Source organism: Lissotriton vulgaris, chromosome 12, assembly GCF_964263255.1.
Source record: "Lissotriton vulgaris chromosome 12, aLisVul1.2, whole genome shotgun sequence".
Lineage (NCBI taxonomy): Eukaryota > Metazoa > Chordata > Amphibia > Caudata > Salamandridae > Lissotriton > Lissotriton vulgaris.
The window spans coordinates 351,644,840-351,661,972 of NC_141700.1; positions in this window are offsets into that span (position 1 = coordinate 351,644,840).

Below are 17,133 nucleotides of genomic sequence, written 5' to 3' on the forward strand. Positions count from 1 at the left end.
CAATGATGTTTTCGTTCGCAGCAATAGCGCTAACGGGTACTCACCGGTACACGCCCTGGAGCGCGCCGCAAGACTGCGCCTACCGGTGCGCTCACCAGGACGCGCACCGGGAGCGCTCCAGGGCAAAAAAAAAACACCAAAAAACATGAATAATATACATAAAAAAATAGTATTACATAAATATACAATATAGAATTCATTATAAAAAATATTACATTTCATAGCTATAGAAATTTTCTATTAAAAAGCCTTTGAAATTCACTGAAAAAACCATAGGTTTCACACCAGTTATAGTTAGGAATTAGCATTTAAAAAACCTATGAAATTCACTGAAAAAAACATAGGTTTCACACCAGTTATAGTTAGGAATTAGCATTTAAAAAACCTATTAAATTCACTGAAAAGCCATAGGTTTCACACCAGTTATAGTTAGCTGGAAATTTTACTGACATAAAACCATTGAAATGCCCACGTTATAGTTAGTTGGACTCACTATAACTTGCGCGCCTGCAATGCACTGCTGATGACGTCACATATTACATCACTCATGACATGGTCAGTGACATCATTCATGACATCACTGATAACACCATCCTTGTGACAGACTGACAGACCTCCTTTCAGTGTAATGTAACCCTTGAAACACATATTAAAAAATAGAAACTAACATTTTCAAAAAAATGGAGATACCCATACCAGTTTCAACAACCAATTCAGTAATTCCACCATCTATATACACATCCTCTCATTCAGCAACAGTTCTATATAGTCACTCATACATATACTCACTCATCATATGTAGTGATACACATATACATCCTGTTACACACCAACAGTCATCCAAAAGTTACTCACACACATACTCACACATGCAAATAAACTATTGAACATCCATTTATTTGCATATACAGCTATAGACACACTAGCACATTACTTCTAAGGAAACTTACACATACTTACTCTCTTAAAGAATCACTTATAGAAACAAATACTTATTTAAACAGGGACTCTTTCAATCTCTCACTCTCACATATACTCACTTATATACATCAGTACTCACATATACTAGATTAAAACATACGTAGTTACTCATAAAGACACTAGTGAGGCAGGCATTCACTCACTAACACACACATATACACACTCATCCACCCATACAGTCCTGCACATATACTGTCTTCAAAACACATACAAACAGTGAGTCAGTCACCAACCCATGCAGCCACTTATACACAAAGTGAAACACTGATACATATATTTAAATTTTTAAAAATTACTTGCTAATATATGTATTCACTAAGATACACTTAATAAGCCAGTTAACCAATCAATATTATATTAAAAAAAGATCCATTTACACACTTATTTAAACATTTATTCTTCCATCGACCTTTACAAATACATATATAAAACATATTTATTTTTCAGAAAGACACTCATTCACTGGATGGTGTTATCAGTGATGTCATGAGTGATGTCACTGACCATGTCATGAGTGATGTAATATGTGACGTCATCAGCAGTGCATTGCAGGCACGCAAGTTATAGTGAGTCCAACTAACTATAACGTGGGAATTTCAATGGTTTTATGTCAGTAAAATTTCCAACTAACTATAACTGGTGTGAAACCCTATGGTTTTTTCAGTATATATATATATATATATATATATATATATATATATATATATATATATATATATATATATATATATATATATATATATTCAATGAAAAAACCATAGGTTATAGGCCATATATAGTTAGGAATTAGCATTTACAAAACCTTATTTTACTCGCATAAAACCATTGAAATTCCATATATAGTTAGCTAACTATAAGCGCTAACTATATATCGCGCACCCGCAATCCACTGCTGATGATGTCACATATTACATCATTCATGACATGGTCAGTGACATCACTGATGACATCACTGATGACATCTCAAATGACATCACTGATGACATCACTGATCACAACATCCAGTGATTGTATGTGTCTGTAAAGTTTAAATATGTTTTACATATTGAAGAATGAGTGGATGTATAAGTGTCTGGATGAAGAATTTAGTAGGTGCATGACTGACTGTATGAGTGAGTGATTAAATGTGTCTCACTGAGTACATGGGTTAGTGACTAAACTGTCTTAATTCGTGCATCAGTATGTTTGATGTTGTGTAAGCTGCTGCATGTGTTGATCAGTAGCTATAAGAGTGGCCATATGGGTTATTGATTGGTTGCCCAAATATTTGAATGGGAGGCTGAGTGTGTGTGTGGGTGGCTGGGAGGTGCGTGACTCTGTGCATAGATGTGTAAGCAGTTGATTCACTAGGAGTATGAGTTCAAAAGTGCATGTGGAAACAGCTATATGGGCGGTTGACTGTGCATGGGTGTGTTGGTGAGTGAATGGATTTCTCATTGCTACATGTGCAAGTAAGTACGTATGTAAAACACAATACATGTGAGAGTTGAGATATATAAATAACTGAACATAAGAGCCAGTGAATGTGTGAGTGGCTGTATCGATCACTGTGAGCTTGTATCAGGGATTATATAAGAGAGTAAATATGTGTTATTATATGTTTGAATAAGTAAGATGTGTATAACTGTATAGTTGAGGAAATGGAGGTGTGATTGATTCTTTGCATGACTGACTAGGTGTGTGAGTAACTCCATGGATGAGTGACAGTCTGTGAGTGTCTGTTTATACTGAGTGTATGTAAGGTTATATTAGAGTCTGAAGAGGTTCATTGTATTATCACATGAGTGATGTGATCAGTGATGACAAATGAGATGTCATCAGTGATGTCATTTGAGTTGTCATCAGTAATGTCATCAGTGATGTCATTTGAGATGTCATCATTGATATCATTTGAGTTGTCATCAGTGATGTCATTTGAGATGTCATCAGTGATGTCATCAGTGATGTCACTGACCATGTCATGAATGATGTAATATGTGACATCATCAGCAGTGGATTGCGGGTGCGCGATATATAGTTAGCGCTTATAGTTAGCTAACTATATATGGAATTTCAATGGTTTTATGCGAGTAAAATAAGGTTTTGTAAATGCTAATTCCTAACTATATATGGCCTATAACCTATGGTTTTTTCATTGAATTTTCAAGGTTTTGTAAATGCAAATTCCTAACTATATATCCACTATAACCTATGGTTTTTTCTGTGAATTTCATTGGTTTTTTAATAGCAAATATGAAAAGCTTTAAAATGTCAAGTACGTGATAGATAAAAACATTTTCGTATTTATGCACGCTGATGTGCTTTGAACGCTGCCCCCCCCCCTCCCCTCTTTTGCCTTAGTAGTACTCTCTCTTTGCAGATACTGAAGGGTAGTTAACGCAGGCCTTTACCCCCGTTGTAATCCGTCGTGCCTCCTTGTCTCTCCATTTGATTGATTGTTGTCCAAGCATTTACTGTTTTAGAATTGGTTCTCTTTGGATCATTCTCTATTTACAAACAAGCACAAAGTCGCAATACTCTGTTTAGTCTTTGCAGATAGTGAAAAATCGTGTAAAAAAATAAAAGTAATCGAGCAAAATCAGTAGGCCACTAATTGGATCTCTTTTTGACCTCGCTAAAATAGAAATATTAGGAACAACCCTTCTTGAGAAATACGAAAATAGTGAGATGAACTGAGCTCCACACCATGAGGGCTGCAAGACAGCTCGGCTCCATCACCCATCCCGCACAAAATAATGACAAACCCTATGCAAATATTAAAAATATAGACAACACACCAGCAAAGAAACAGGGTAAAACATTTTATTAAAAAACTATTTACATAACGTTGGTTTATAAGATGATATCAGTAGTGGACCGATGTGTGAATAGATCGAAAACAGCACAAGGCTCCAAGATCCGGATAGCAAGCTCCTGGATGTTGGGTGCCATAGTTTAGAGTTCTGAATTTCAGCCTTTTTCAATGCCTGTGCTTTGTTGAATCAAAATGGCGGCTTGACACAAAGCTGACTCAAGCGTTGTTACTGATGCTATGCAGACCAAAACTGGTTTTCAGTTTGTACATTTTTCTAGATTTTTCAATCCAAGTTTGGTTGACTTTGTAGAACGATGGCTTCAGATTTTCAACATACGGTGTGGTGGCGCTAACTGGGAGGGGGCGCTTCGCTCCTGCCCCCTCCCCAAGTAAGATTTTCATACGTGAAAGTACGTTAATGGTTTTGGTCCCTGAGATGCTTCGATGTCACTACCATTCTCAAATAGCATAAGTTCTGGATGTTGGGTGCCATAGTTAAGAGTTCTGAGCAGCGCTTGTAACACTGTCTGAAGCTTATTTCCACCTACTGCAGCTTCACTATTCTCAAAGTAAGTGAGTGTCGTTTGTGGACCTGACTGCATTAGAAAACAATGTGATATGTTACCTTCCTAAACAGCTTGACGGAGGCCCCTGAGGGGCGGTGTGATGGCCATGGACTCGGAGAAGACGCTTGGCTCCGACACCCTCCCCAAGTCTTATAGCACTGGTGTAGCCTGAGATCGCCCCCGACATAGGCGGCCGGCTCCCGGGGTCCGGCGGAACTTTTTGCCTTTTGATGACTCTTCAATTCTGGACCTTGTCCCAAAATCCGTTTGACCTGAAGACAAGCTGTAGTGGGGCGCCCCTTTATCGTTTTAGTTGCCATTCCGCCCGCTTTTGCTACACTGTGCCTCTTCCGCCATTCAGCTGTTTTCCGCCCGCTCTTGCGACTACAGCGTCTCGCTCACCATGTAGTTGAGATGCGCCCGCTCTTGCGGTGCAGCGATAGGCGGCTGCCACACGACTCTCAAAATGGCGGCCGGCTCTTCGGTTTTGGGCCTGGTCCACTAAAATGGCCCTGGGACACCTTGGAACTCGGACGCTTGTCTGCTAGGGCTTGGGTCCCATTCTCGAAAAGCGTCCCCTCAGCCGTGAAGATTCTACAAAAGTCTTGGGGGCCTCCGACTCCCGCAGGCTTCTGGTGGGGAGCGGCTGCCATGATTGCTCGTGGAATGGCCACGACGGAGCTACGAGATGGTAGTGGTCTCATGCTGACGCCAGCTTTAGTCTGAAACATCCAGAAACACTGTAGACTACCAATTCGATCAGTTCCGGTAGCGCCCCAACATGACCCGGAAGAGAAGAACTTGCCCTCCCCTCTTTGACTGATGGTTCTTGTTGCCTGTCCCCTCTGTTGTCATTTAACAGAACTTTTTGGACTGCTGAAAGGGGTTGTGTTCTGAACGGTGGTTGGTGGAGACATTTAGACTATATTCTTGACCTACGTTGTCGCGTAATGCGTTTTATGACACGCCGCGTTAGCGCACCCGGAAGTGATCCGAGGCGCGGCGCGCAGCGCGTAACGTAAGCATAACAGGTCATGTGACTTGTTAATAAAACTTTTCATTGGTTCATTTTACTTTTGTTAATTTAATGATGAAAAGCTTGGTCATATGACCTAAAAATTACGCTTTTTATTATTTTCGAACAATATTTTTTTTTCAAACATATGTTATAATATTCCAGGCTAATGTACTTTCCCGGAAAATTTACAACTGTCTTGCAAGTAAAATATATTCCTTTTTCGAGAAAAAGGGCGTTTCTTCCTTCCATGACGGAGCCGTTGAGTAAAAGAGATTCGGCCTGCTGTCTTAGTCGCCGATACGCCTGATTATCAGATTCTTATCGATCACTTTATGTTGCAGACATGAAAAACACAACTGCCCTTGACCATTTATCTTTACTGCGTTCCTACATATTATACCTTTTATCCGTCATGTAATTGGACTGCTTTATTTCACTTGCCTTTTACTGATTCCAAAACAGTCACTAAAAGTAAAAACTTTACAAATGAAAATACTACTACCGTGTTTTGTTTTAAAAACCTTTATTGTGAAAATGTCAGTATACAAATACGGGCCTATAACCACGTGGGCCGGCCACGGAGCAAACTCAAATCGTATATGATGAGGAGACATTTACACTGTAGAGGAACGTAACGAGCGGGCCATTAGGTGACAAGAACAAAGGTGTCTAACAGTTGCGGAATCGGTGGACGTACATTTTGTAATTAAAATACGACAGGGCCACTTACAATAACATTTTCTAGATATACATTTGCGGGCAAAGAGTTACGAGTCCCATTTATACCGGCGCCATTTTGGGCGAGGCCGGGCAGGTCCAAGATATAGTCAAAATGTCTCCACCAACCATTGGCCAGACCAGAACCCCTTTCGGCCCTTTATGTTACAAGATGGTGTCTTCTATTCAGAAAATATTGGTGGCAGCATTTTGAAAGGAAACAGAAACAGCCGTTCTCCTAGTGAGTTTCACATTGTTACATTTAGGAAGAATGTTGAAGAGTAGTATGTGGAAAATCTGAAGCCATTTTTCTACAAACTCTCAATCAGACTTAGATGGAAAAAAAACCTGAAGAATGTACAAACTGAAAACCAATTTTTGTCTGTATAGCACCAACAGTAACGCTTGAGTCAGCTTTGTGTCAAGCCGCCATTTTCATTCAATCAATAGCGTCCCCCTGCACACATTCAGGGACCTGGTCGTGTCTTTAGATGAAACGCATTGTAGGAAAAGAAGCAGAAAGGAAAAGGAAAAAATTTCCGCCGGACCTAGTGAAGCTGCAGCAGGTGCAAATAAGCTTCAGACAGTCTTACAAGCACTGCTCAGAACTCTCAACTGAGGCACTCAACATCCAGGACTTGCCATTCGGATCTTAGCGCCTTGTATTTTTGTTTTGTTCTTGATGGAGGGGAAACAACAAAAAACAGGCATTGAAAACGGCTCAACTGGAGCAAAAAAAAAATTACTTCTTGGGTGCATTAGGGCATTTATGATTTTCGAATGCCGTATTCATCAGGTTGGTGCTCATGTTGCCATAGGACAGCATAGCACCACAGTGTATACAAGTTAACTTCATATGTTCAGATGAGGCAGGTGGCATATTTAGCATTCACCTTCTTTGATCCAGGAGGGATGGAGAAAAACTGCCAGATGAAACTTGAAACTTGGCCATCCAGATCTCGGCACATCGGTCCGCTACTGACAGTGACCGCAACTCAGCTGGACACGCCGTCTTTCGGCGCAGCATTGTAGGATGGCCACACCAGTGCGGCAATTTGCTGGACACCACATCGGTGCCATCCGCATCTCGACGCGTTGTGCTGCCTTCGGCCTATTCGCACATCGGTCCGCTACTGACAGTGACCGCAACTCAGCTGGACACGCCGTCTTTCGGCGCAGCATTGTAGGATGGCCACACCAGTGCGGCAATTTGCTGGACACCACCTCGGTGCCATCCAGATCTCGGCGCGTTCATTCATTCAATAGCGTCCCCCTGCACACATTCAGGGACCTGGTCGTGTCTTCAGAAGAAACGCATTGTAGGAAAAGAAGCACAAAGGAAAAGGCAACAAGTTCCGCCGGACCTAGTGAAGCTGCAGCAGGTGCAAATAAGCTTCAGACAGTTCTACAAGCACTTCTCAGAAATCTCAACTGAGGCACTCAACATCCAGGACTTGCCATTCGGATCTTGGCGCCTTGTGCTGGTTCCGACCTATTCACACATCAGTCCGCTACTGACATCACCTCATAAGCCAACGGGGCACCCCACGCCGACTTCCGGCGCAGCATTGTAGGATGGCCACACCAGTGCAGCCACTTGCTGGACACCACCTCGGTGCCATCCGGATCTCAGCGCGTTCGAGTCACTGTGCCGGAAGAGTAACCGGAACTCAGCTGAACACGCCGTCTTTCGGCGCAGCATTGTAGGATGGCCACACCAGTACGGCAATTTGCTGGACACCACCTCGGCGCCATCCGGATCTCGGCGCGTTCGAGTCACTGTACCGCAACAGTGACCGCAATTCAGCTGGACACGCCGTCTTTCGGCGCAGCATTGTAGGATGGCCACACCAGTGCGGCAATTTGCTGGACACCACCTCGGTGCCATCCGGATCTCGGCGCGTTGTGCTGCCTTCGGCCTATTCGCACATCGGTCCGCTACTGACGCCGCCTCACGTGCCAACGGATTTTCTACGCTTTTTGTAGCCCTATGTCGCATAACAGGTCATGTGACTTGTTTATAAAACTTTTCATTGGTTCATTTTACTTTTGGTTTCCTAAAGATGGAAGGCTTGGTCATATGACCTAAAAATAACACTTTTCATTGGTTTAGAACATTTTTTTTTCCCAAACGATGAAAGCCCCACCTTGTTTCTGGATCATTCAGACTGAAGCTGGCGTCAGCATGAGAGCACCACCATCTCGTGGCTCCGTCGTGGTCATTCCGCGAGCAATCATGGCAGCCGCTCCCCACCGGAAGCCTGCGGGAGTCGGGGGCCCCCAAGACTTTTATACAATCTTCACGGCTGAGGGGACGCTTTTCGAGAATGGAGCCCAAGCCCTAGCAGGCAAGCGTCCGACTTCCAAGGTGTCCCAGGGCCATTTCAGTGGACCAGGCCCAAAACCGAAGAGCCGTCCGCCATTTTGACAGCCATGTGGCAGCCGCCTATCGCTGCACTGCAAGAGTGGGAGCAACTCCACAACATGGTGAGCGAGACGCTGTGGCCGCAAGAGCGAGCGCAACTCAGCTAGATGGCCGCCACCTGGGGAGACCCGTTCACGCCGCCTCCCCCCCCCCGGGCCGCCGCACGCCAATTTTCGGAGCAGCATTGTAGGATACCAAAACCAGTGCGGCAGTTTACTGGACATCACCTGGGTGCCTGTCGTACATGTTGTGTCAGCCATGTGACACTGGACACAGACCGCTACTGACGAGGCCTCCCCCCGCACCACCCGGGACGCCCCACGCTGTTTTTCTGTGCTGCATTGTAGGATCCCTAAACCAGTGCGGCACCCAGGCGACATCACCTGGGTGCCGTCCAGAACTCTGCACGTTGTGCTGCCTTGGGACTATTCGCACAACAGACCGCTACTGACGAGGCCTCCCCCCGCCCCACCCGGGACGCCCCACGCCAATTTTCGGAGCAGCATTGTAGGATCCCTAAACCAGTGCGGCACCCAGGCGACATCACCTGGGTGCCGTCCAGAACTCTGCACGTTGTGCTGCCTTGGGACTATTCGCACAAAAGACAGCTTCTAACCATTGTTGCTTTTTGTGTTAATAAATGTTTAAATGTTTTTAGTTTTTGTTCTGTTCATTATCGTTAAAAGTTAATAAAGTTTTATAATCTTACTTTGTTGGAGTGTTATCTATTTTTTGAAAAACGGGTGAATGGGGCCTTGAATCGGGTTATTGTCATGTGTGGGCTTTGGAAGTGTGCTGCTGCAGGATCGGACATTTCAAACTCAAATGCACGTTCTTTTTCTTACCTTTCCGAAGCATGGAGCGCAATAGCAAGCAGAGAAAGGGTGATGCACGTGTTGAACACTACCTGACCTGGCAAGTTGCTGGCAGTGCCCCCCCGCCCGCTCCTGAAAGAGGGCACACACACACCGCCGCCCCGAGTACTTCAGAAATCTTTAAAAGACCATGCGCTTGTTCATGAGGCTTAAATGGTTTATCACCTCTTCTAGAACCCCTACATCGACCCTCTGACGTTTCATGGAAAAATTACCATGTAACACAATACCAAGCCCTATCAGCTGAAACCCCCAAGGAATCGTGGGGCATATTAGCAAGGGGGTTTATCTCCCCTTTTTTGGCTTTAAAAACCATGAAAGCGGAGATAAAATTATTTCCCTATTATCAAGCTGTCGCTAACACCAGTTAGTGACACCTAAAAGGAGATAGCGACCATCTTGGGCCCGGCTTTGCATGTCAGTGATACTTATCACTAATGACATGCAAAGTGGCGTGCCAAGATGTTAGCGACTGGAAACAGTCCCTAACATCGCTACCTTCTATTACCAACTTTTGGAGATATTCGCACTAAGCGCGAATATCTCCAAAAGCTAACACCTGCCCTGAGCAGGTTTTAGCCATGTTATCCAATGGGAGGTGGATAACATGGCTAAGAGCATTAGGTCGATAATACATGAATATCGCTGACTTTTCTGCGATAATAGCAAGGTTTATCTGCGATAAAAATCGCCGATGTGCGGCGATAATTTTTGTCTCTAAACAAGTTATAGACAAAAATTATCGCTAGTTGTTAGTAATATGCCCCCGGGTTTTTGCTTGCAGAAATCGGGAGGCGGGAGACTAGCACTGAAATCAGTACTCACACGCCTGAATCAGGAGGATTGGCATGTCTGAATTCTCTACAGCTGGGGCCATAAACTACATCCGCAGGGGTAGGTGATAGCCTGGGACCAGCCTGGCATCTAAAATGGCTGCCGTGCACGACAAAATTGTGGCATTCGAAAAAAGGCAAGATGGCGCAGCCGCTGGAAGAGATGTATCAACATATATCAGCCTCCTCAGCCACCCTCAGGAAACATAGGGGATTAGGATACGTCTCCCGCACCCCCTTATACCTAGTAATTTAATTTACGAAGCACAAAATGGCGAATTCCCGTTTCGCTACCAGTTTGCGGCCCAGTTCGCGGCCCGTGAAGCGCTTCTACCGTGAAAAATCATTTTTTTTTTCTTTTCCCCACGGGTCCCTTTAATAACCCCAACAACATTCCTAGGGGGTCAAGAGGGGGATACCTTGCCCCCTTTCATTAAATTCACCCTTCGTTTTTCACCTCTTCTTCTCTCTCGATCCTACCGAGAGACAAGATGGCGGCCGCTCCGGACTGTCACGCAGCAAAAAAAAAAAAAAAGCTCACGCACAGCCGCTGGAAGAGATGTATCAACATATATCAGCCTCCTCACCCACCCTCAGGAAACATAGGGGATTAGGATACGTCTCCCGTACCCACTTATAACTAGTAATTTAATTTACGAAGCACAAAATGGCGAATTCCCGTTTCGCTACCAGTTTGCGGCCCAGTTCGCGGCCCGTGAAGCGCTTCTACCGTGAAAAATCATTTTTTTTTTCTTTTCCCCACGGGTCCCTTTAATAACCCCAACAGCATTCCTAGGGGGTCAAGAGGGGGATACCTTGCCCCCTTTCATTAAATTCACCCTTCGTTTTTCACCTCTTCTTCTCTCTCGATCCTACCGAGAGACAAGATGGCGGCCGCTCCGGACTGTTTAGAATGTTGACAGACACCGGAGAGCCAATCAGCTTTCTGCGCGCAAAGTTCCGATAAGCGAAAAGTAAGCGGACCGGATCGCTGCCCAGAGCGCTGTTACAGATATATATCTTGATTTAAACGTTAATTTCTCAAAAACTACTGGAGCACATATATTGAGACCTAGCAAAGGCACATCGGGCTAACAGTCCCTACAATTTTGCCAAGTTTCGTGCAAATCCATTCAGCCGTTCGAGCTAAAAGTGAGTCCAACCGCCCTATGGAAAAATGAATGGGAAAAACACGTTTTGGGACCCCCCTTTTTTCTCAGCCCCCCCTTGACGAAACCCCACCAAATTTTCAGGAGCTGCTCAGAAACAAAATGTGCCATTTTCCTGAAAATTTCAGCCGATTCCATCCACAAACGCCAAAGTTATTAGACATAGAATTTTCAAAAGTCCCATAGGGAATTAATCCTAACTATATATACCTACTGGCGATAGCCAGTAGGTAATATATATATATATATATATATATTCACTGAAAAAACCATAGGTTTCACACCAGTTATAGTTAGGAATTAGCATTTAAAAAACCTATTAAATTCACTGAAAAAACCATAGGTTTCACACCAGTTATAGTTAGCTGGAAATTTTACTGATATAAAACCATTGAAATTCCCACGTTATAGTTAGATGGACTCACTATAACTTGCGCGTGCAATGCACTGCTGATTACATCACATATTACATCACTCATGACATGGTCAGTGACATCACTCATGACATCACTGATGACACCATCCAGTGAATGTGTGTCTTTCTGAAAAATAAATATATTTTATATATGTATATGTAAAAGTTGATGGAAGAATAAATGTTTAAATAAGTGTCTAAATGGATGGTTTTTAAAAATTGATTGGTTAACTGGCTTAATAAGACATCATCAGCAGTGCATTGCACGCGCAAGTTATAGTGAGTCCATCTAACTATAACGTGGGAATTTCAATGGTTTTATATCAGTAAAATTTCCAGCTAACTATAACTGGTGTGAAACCTATGGTTTTTTCAGTGAATATATATATATATATATATAGAGGTGTGTGAACAAGAGTACGTGGTACTCGAAACGCGTCACTTGAAGGGTCGTGAATAAAAAATCATCCTGCCTGAAAACGTGGGGTCTGCCCTCTTCTTTCGCCGCGCTGCGCTGTTGGCGTGGAGGTTCGAGGATTGTGCTATATATATATATATATATATATATTCACTAAAAAAACATGTTTTAGGGGTGTTACTTAGCTGGACATTTCACTTGTACAAAACCATTGAATATCCTACATTATAGTTAGTTGTACTAACTATAACTGGTGCACCCACAATCCACTGCTGATGACGTTGCATGTATTACATCATTCATGAAATGGTCAGTGACATCACTGATGACATCACTGATGACATCTCAAATGAAATCACTGATGACATCATCCAGCGAATTTGGTTTGGTTCGATATTTAAATATATATTATATATATATAGCAATCTACATTGAAGAATGAGTGAAAGTATAAGTGTCTGGATGGAGGATTTACTAACAGTTTTATTGACTGTTTTAGTGACTAATTTAAAGTGTCTCACTAAATATACGATATAGTGATTAAACCATGTGAATATCTGTATCACTGTGTCTCTTGTTGTGTAAACTACTGCATACATTGGTTACTAGCTATGTGAAAGTCTATATTAGTTATTGATTTAGTTAAATGAATATTTCTATGGGAGAGTGAATGTGTGTGTGGTTTGGTGGGATGTGTGTGACTGTCCAAAGATGTGTACATAGTTCTTTTAGTAGGTATTTGAGGTTAAGACTGCATGTGGAAACAGTTGTTTTGGTGAGTGAATGTCTTTATGGGTGTAGTGATGACTAAATATATTTCTCAATGATACATGTCCAACAATGTAGAAATATAAAAGGCAGTGTATGTGACAGTTGTTGTATATAAGTACGTATACATAAGACTCAGTGATTGTATGATTAACTGTATGGATAACTGTATACTTGTAATACTGATTTTATAACACATTAAGTATGAGTTACTATCTATATGAATAAATGAAGTGGTGTTTGTATAAGTGTGTAGCTGAGTAAATGTAAGTATGATCAATTGTTTGTATAAGTAAGTAGGATGACTGTACAGATGTGAATAGGATGTTTGCTGGTGTGTAATGTTGATGTAGGTGTATAAGTATATTTGATAGTGTTCTATTGATCTTTGTTAGCATGTATGAGTGAATCTATAAGTAAGTGTTTAGATGTCTGTGTAGATCTAGTAATCACTGAGTGGGTTTTTAGAAACTTGTACTGGTGTGTCAATGGTTTCAAATATGGTACTCCATATTTCATAATGAGTGTTGAAAGGTTATACTAGTGTATGATGAGGTGTATCAGATTGTCACGTGGATGATGTCATCAGTGATGTCATTTGAGATGTCATCAGTGATGTCGCCTGACCATGTCATGAATGATGTAATATGTGACATCATCAGCAGTGGATTGCGGGCGTGCAAGTTATAGTTAGTACAACTAACTATAATGGAGGAATTTCAATGGTTTTGTACAAGTGAAATATCCAGCTAACTATAACACCTCTAAAACCTATGGTTTTTTCAGTGAATTTCAAAAGTTTTTTAAATGCTAATTCCTAACTATAACATGCCTGAAACCTATGGTTTTTTCAGTGAATTTTAAAGGTTTTTTAAATGCTAATTCTTAAGTATAACATGTTTGAAACCTATGGTTTTTTCAGTGAATTTCAAAGGTTTTTTAAATTATATTTTTAAAATATATTACTTGTTTTATTTTTTTTCAAAATTCTTTTACTATATTTTGTTAAAGTAATTTTTTTAGATATATTATTTTTCAAATAACATTAGACATATTTAATAAAAATGTATTTAAAAAAAATGAAAATATATATATTTTTAATTTTTTTATGTTATTTTAAATTTATTTATATTATTTGTTTTTTTTTAAATCTATTTTTTTTGGAGTCGCTCTCCCAAAGTGCACCCTTCTCGTTCACTGCGTGGAACATGTCTGCCATTTTAGGACTCTTGTGTAGGATCCGTGTACGGTGTGCGACGGGTACTACTTTCCCAACGCGGCTGCTATGCGACTAGTACGCGACTCGTAGGGCCTACGCGACATGTACGGATTATGCGGCGCGATGGTCGCGCAGTTATGCTTGACATCATACGCTCATCAGACGCAGTGGGTGCGCGACCCAGCAAAAAAAATGTTATTATCAAAAACCTTTATATATATATTTAATATAAATATCACCACAAGACATTATCTGAACTAATCATAAAAATAATATTCTTTAACTTTCAATAAAGTTACATTACTTATAAATACAATTTCGCGATGTCACGCTGGGTGCAAGTTGGGTGCAAGCTGCGTACGCGCATCCTATGCATACCTCGTGTGACCAGAAAAAAAGATTTGATTGGTTCATTACACTTCCTATTGTAAGTATTGAAGTACCCCACCCATTTCAATCACTCTTGTTAGAACTTCCTGAGGAGAAGACATCTTCAGGCAAGATCTGCTCTTTTTCAATTGTGCACACCTGTTTCTCAGCAAAGTTGGAGAAATAATGAACCATCTTCTGATTCAGAACACTCTGGAAATGAAGATTTGTGCCTGAACCTCCAGAGCAGTATACTTCAATTTCTGTGGAAGTTTTTCACTTTTCCCCCAGGGCATAAAAAAGTGAATGCCACAAAAGTCACTTGTAAAATCTGCAAAGCAGTCCTGTCCAGGGGAGACCCTACAAAGAAGTACTCTTGTGGAACAGCGAGTATGCAAAAACATCTGCAAACTCGACACCCAGTCAACTTCGCCAGGGAGGAAATGAGAAAACTCAAAGAAAATGCTCGTCAGCCACCGGCTGTTGCAAGTACATCTGGGGCAACACCATTAACATCATCATCTCCTCCAGATTTACGTCTCCAATTTGGGAGAGTCAGGATCCATTGTGTTCAATGTAACCGTCTTATTTCATATGGGGAGCAGTCGGTGGACCTGGTTTGTCGTGCCATCGACAACCACCATTGTTAGTTTCCTTTATTTTTCTCTTCCTAGTTTTTAGTTCTTTTTGTCCTGTTCACATATTTTCCCTCTTTAAAAAAAAATCGTTCAAAAAAATCAAAAAAGAAAAAGAAAACAATACATAGAAAAAAAAGTTATTTTCAGAACTAACTACTCAGGTTAAAGAAAGAGCTAAACTTGTATGCTAGTGTGTGAAAGTTTACATGAATGTATATCTAGTAGATAATTGACTGAATGAAAGCATTTGTGGTGTGTGGCGAATGCATACGTGCAGAACTATAAGGAAGTGCTGCAGCATGACACTGTAAACTGTTTAGCTACAGCGTGCTGTGGTACTTCCGAAGCATAGGGATGTGTCATATGTATATAAATATGTTGCAAGTCTGTGCTTCCCTCTGGTGCAAGGATGTCTGTGTCGTGAGGACATTGTCTTTGTACAGGAAGACACACCTTCCTACACAAAAACAATCAGTAAAGGCATTTTCTCCTTCAATATATGCTGTGCATTGTAGCATATATTGAAGGATAAAAAATGAGAAGTGAAAACAATTCTCCTTGTTGTACCTTGCTACACCAATTGGAAGATGGTGCAGCATTCACACACATGTCCAGATTTATGATTTTTGATAAAACTGGAGATGTGTCTTGTTCTAGGAGTGGTCTGTGCAAACACGCACAGCAACACCTATAGAACGCCTTTTCAATGCAAAGTGGTGTGTATGATGAGATTATATTTACATGGAAAACAAAAGGTATACAGAGTGCCTTTTTTCACCTTATAAATAGGAAAGAGAGTTAATCGCTAGGCCAATTCTTATTATAGGAGTACATTTCTGCACTGCTAACAGAGAAAAAGATAAATTTATAAGTACTTATGTTTTAGGAAACTTATAGCACATATTTATAGATAACTGAAGAGAAGGGATGGGGCCTACTGTGACATGTGCAAAAAAACTCAGTGATGTGCTCTAAGTTAAATAGTTTTATTTCTTATAATTCTGAAATTACCAGGATATACAAGATCACCATATGTCTCTATTGTGTACTATACCATGTATCTTGCAGACAGGTGCTCTGAAGCTGTGTCCTATTTGATACCTGTCTTCAATAGAATTCTCTGGCACTCCATCCATCTTCCCTTTTTTCATCAGTGTGCAAACCCAAGCCATTGTGCATTTTAAGACTTACTTAAACTTACCTCAGCAGTGATATATGTAAAAAACGCTACATATTTTATTCAGTTGTTTTTTTTATAATGTAAATTGTGGTAAATTGCTTATTTTAGAATTAAGATCTGTGAAAGGGAAGAAACATACTTATAACATGTAATAATACATTTTTAACAACACAGCATCATTTTAACATTTTACAAAGTAATTTCTTTGCCTTTTTTTGCTGTTCTCAGAATATATTGAATTTTTCTAGAAACAGTGATTTCAATCGTACTCATCACATAACAGCAGGCATACAAAAAAACCAATCAATAAGATTATTAAAAAAAAAACAAGAATACATCCTCAAAAATATACTGTATAATACAAATCACACACATATAAAATACTTACTGTTAATAAAATGTTATAACTTTAAATCATAAACACTGTAAATGTTCTCACTTAAAAGTATACACCGAGACAATGTGCAAGAAAAAGTCCATAATTCAAACAGATACCTTTCCATGAGGCCAAATGGTATTTTTGCACTCCTTTTTATGTAAATTATCAAATAGTAATCCTATTAAATCATAATAATAAATTCCTCAGAGGTTGAATTATCTTCCTAAAACTTTGGCTTTAAAAATATTAGGTAGGAATTTGGTAATTCGAAAGGCAATTGTTGTTTCAAAACCAACTGAGCATCATTACAAGGTGTCCAGCCTTTGTCACTTTTTAGATAGGCAGTGTAATGTCCAGATGTTGTGGAAG